Source organism: Theropithecus gelada, chromosome X, assembly GCF_003255815.1.
Source record: "Theropithecus gelada isolate Dixy chromosome X, Tgel_1.0, whole genome shotgun sequence".
Classification (NCBI taxonomy): domain Eukaryota; kingdom Metazoa; phylum Chordata; class Mammalia; order Primates; family Cercopithecidae; genus Theropithecus; species Theropithecus gelada.
This window is the reverse complement of record NC_037689.1, coordinates 58,685,448-58,689,434: the sequence shown is the minus strand read 5'-3', so window position 1 is coordinate 58,689,434 and position 3,987 is coordinate 58,685,448. Positions and strand designations below refer to the sequence as shown.

Below are 3,987 nucleotides of genomic sequence, written 5' to 3'. Positions count from 1 at the left end.
CTGCAACTAGCCTAGGGGATTACATAGCAGGATGTATGTAAGTAGAGGGTGTAGTTAGCCTAGGAAGGAACATGGCAAGAGTTGCACGGGTCAGAGGAATACCCAGCCTAAGAAAACACCAGGCAGGATGTTCATGATAGAGGGTCCAGCCAACTGAGGGTAAGAAATGTCAGAAAGTGCATGGTGGAGATTCCAGTCTTCTAGAAAAAGTCACAGAAGTATGTCCATGAGGAAATATTGCACTCCATCTAGAGGTGAACTTGATAGGAGATGCATGGTCTAAGAAAGAGTCCATAAAGGGGAAAACCTAGTAGGTAGTACACGTGTGGTATATTCAGTCAACTAAAGGGAGGATATTTCAGATAATGCATCAGTGTAATGAAAATATGTACTAAGAGAGGATTTGAGAAGAGCTGCATTAGTGAAGGAAGTATCCAGGCTAGGAGAGGACTTGCAAAGTCCCTGGGTAGAATGTATAGTGAGCCTAGTGGAGCAACCAGGAGAAAGTGCGTTGGTGGAGGGATAGTCTAGCCTGAGGTAGAAATGAACAGGTAGTGCATGGCTTGAGAATGTATCTAGCCTCAGGGAGGATATTTTAGGAGGCATACAAATTCAGGGTGCAAATAGACTAGCAGAGGACCTGGCAGAAAGTTCATAGGTTGAGGAAGAATTTAGCCTAGGGGAGGACTTGACAGGAGGTGCATGAGTGTGATTTGAAGCCAGCCCCCAGGAAGACTTACCAGGAAGTACATGGGTGAAAGAAGCATTCAGGCAAGAGGAGGACTTGACCAGAGGTCCATGATTGTAGGGTGCAGCAACTCTAGAGGAGGATACAACAGAGTATTGCATCAGTGTCTGGATAAGCCAGATCATAACAGGATCCGGGAAGAAGTACATGGGTGAAAAGAGCATCCAGCCTAGTGGAGGATATGGCAATAAGTGCCTGGATGGAAGTTGCAGCTATCTGAGGTTAAAACCTACAGGATATATACGGGGGAGGCTACAGAAAGCCTCTTGTAGGATCTGACAGAAGATTTTAGAGTGGAGGATGCATTTGGCCTGAAAGAACACATGGGATCAGGTGCAGAGGTATAGGGATCAGACTCCCTAGGGGACAATTTGCATAAAGTGCATGAACCAAGGGAGTACCCATTCCAGGATAAGATTCAGAAAGAAGTGCATGAAAAAAGGCATTCAGCCTAGGGAAGGTCCCATGAGTTTTTGTATGGGTGCAGAAAGTAACCAGTCTGGGGAAGGACCCAGAATGAAGTGCATGGGTGGAGAAAGTGTCAGACTTGGAATAGAAGTGGAATAAATTGCATGAGAGAATTAAATCAGATTATGAGGGATTGTGGTGGGTTTGTAAAATTGGAGTATACAGCCAGCTCAAGAGAGGATCTTTCAGCATTTGCATGAGATTAGGAAACAGTGAGAGTTATATTATCCTGGGTTCTGCAGAGAAACAGAACATATATGTATATGTATAAGGGATCTTCACAAAGTTCATGGAAAGTATGAAATATGGAAAAATGCAAACATTGTTTGCACCAAAATAAATTCACCCTACCTTGTTGTAACATGTCTGAACAAGATCTGGCTTGAGGTACTAAGAAGGATAAGGCATCAGTGTGAAAAGGGCCCCAACCAGAGAGCAACATGAATTCTGCTAAAATTAAAGGAAGAACAAACATCAAATTTATGTTGAAGCTTGAGTGGAAGCATGGTGAAATCACTGATGCTTTACAAAATGTTTGTGGAAACAATGTCCCCAAATATCAGCGGTTTACAGATGGATAATTAGCTTTAAGAAGAAGAAGGGACAAGATGATGTTGAAGATAAAGCTCACAGTAGCAGACCATCTGCATCAATTTTCAAGGAAAAAAAAATAATCTTGTTCATGCCCTAATTGAAAAGGACTGGCGATTAACCACATTAGCAGTAGTCAAATACCATAGACATCTCAATTAGTTCAGTTTACACAATTATGACTGAAAAATAAAGTTGAGCAAACTTTCCACTCAAGGGGCACTAAAACCATTGTGCTCAGATCAGCTGCAGACAGGAGCAAATGTTTCAATCGAAATTTTAAACAAATGGGATCAAGATCCTGAAGCATTTCTTCAAAGAATGTTTATAGGAGATTAAACTTGGCTTTACCAGTATGATCCTGAAGACAAAGCAAATTAAAGCAATGGCTACTAAGAAGTGAAAATGGTCCAGTCAAAGCAAAAGTGGCTGCCTGAGGAGAGGAGGTCACGGCGTAAAGCTGCAGCTACCGCCATTGCCGCTTCTGCAAGGTCTCAGGGTCGGGCTGCAGCCATGTCCTATTGCCGGCAGGAAGGGAAGGATGGAATCATATTTGTAACCAAAGAAGATCATGAAACTCCAAGCAATGCAGAAATGGTGGCCGATGACCCCAATGATCCATACGAGGAGCACGGATTGATACTGCCAAATGGAAACATTAACTGGAACTGCCCATGCCTCGGGGAAATGGCCAGCGGTCCCTGTGGAGAACAGTTCAAGTCAGCCTTTTCCTGCTTCCACTATAGCACGGAGGAGATCAAGGGGTCAGACTGTGTAGACCAGTTCCGGGCCATGCAGGAATGCATGCAGAAATACCCAGACCTCTATCCCCAAGAGGATGAGGATGAGGAAGAGGAAAGGGAGAAGAAGCCAGCAGAACAAGTAGAAGAAACAGCTCCCACTGAGGCCACTGCAACCAAAGAAGAGGAGGGGTCAAGTTAATGAAGGCCACAAGGCACTGGGCTCCAGTCCTTTTGGAGTGGACCTTTTGCAAAAGGCCTTGTCGTAAACTTCCAAGAAAGTGTCTTTCCCTCTGTTGTCCTGTGCACTGTAATATACAAAATAACTTATTTTGATGATCAGGGGTCTTGACCTCTTGACATATACACTGAAAAAAATGGGGGTTGTATGTATATGTGTCCTACCTAAACCTGTAGCTGCCACTTTTGAATTCTCTTCTCAGATTGCCCTGAATTTTGCCACTTTTAAATAACGTGCTGAATAAGCTCAGCAACTAAAAACCGTTACCCAAGAACGTTTTTTGTGAGTGAGCTGATTTATTCTGATTCATTTTATTCTTTTTGGTAGATTTTATACCCCTTGGGGAAAATAATACAAGTATAGAAACAAAAACATATTCTCTTAAAAATGCTGGGGTAGGGCATATCTACTAGCAGAGGCCAGATGGTCAGATACGATTTCTGCAAACCCATCTTGACCTTGAGTATGTGAAGGTGTACTGTACTTCATTCCTGATACATTTTGGTTTCCATGATGGTATGGAGCTCCTGGTTTTCTGTGTTTGGATGATGAAGATTTGGACCCTCCCCTTCATAATCCCTTTCTAAGTGAAGGGAGAGGCTGGCTTGGCTGTTCCTTGTTAGTCCGAAAGCCCTGGTTTGGGGCTCATGTTCACATTGGCTCTCAATCTGGCCAGGTGCAATGTTCTTGAGAGGTGGGGACCTAATTATAACCAGAGTAGCAGGAAGAGAGGAAACATTGTGAATTAAGTATTCAATTAAAAGGAAACATGATTTCTACCTGGAGAAAAAAAAAAAAAAGCAAAAGTGGACCAGTTAAGAGCAACGGTCATTACAACAGTTTTCTGGGATGCTCACAACATTTTCTATGTTGACTTTCTGGAGAGCCAAAGAACAATAACATTTGCTTATTATGGGAGTGCTCTGAGAATGGTTAGCCAAAACTTTAGCAGAAAAATACCTGAGAAATCTTCACCAGAGAGTCCTTCTCCATCAGGACTGTATTACTCAGGGCTCTCTAGAGGGACAGAACTAATAGGATACATGTATATATGAGAGGGAATTTATTAAGGAGAATTGACTCACACGATCACAAAGTAAAGTCCCACTATAGGCTGTCTGCAAGTTGAGGAGCAAGAAAGCCAGTGGTGGATCAGTCCGAGTCCCAAAACCTCAAAAGTAGGGAAGCCGACAGTGCAG

The 3,987-nt window shown here is 43.0% G+C and overlaps 1 pseudogene across 1 annotated transcript; it reads left to right on the top strand.

Moving 5' to 3' along the window:
- Nucleotides 1–2,248: 2,248 nt before the first annotated feature.
- LOC112616211 lies at nt 2,249–3,485 on the top strand (annotated as a pseudogene). Its single transcript, XR_003117592.1, has one exon. The product of XR_003117592.1 is annotated as a mitochondrial intermembrane space import and assembly protein 40 pseudogene (transcript).
- The last annotated feature ends 502 nt before the right edge of the window (nt 3,486–3,987 follow it).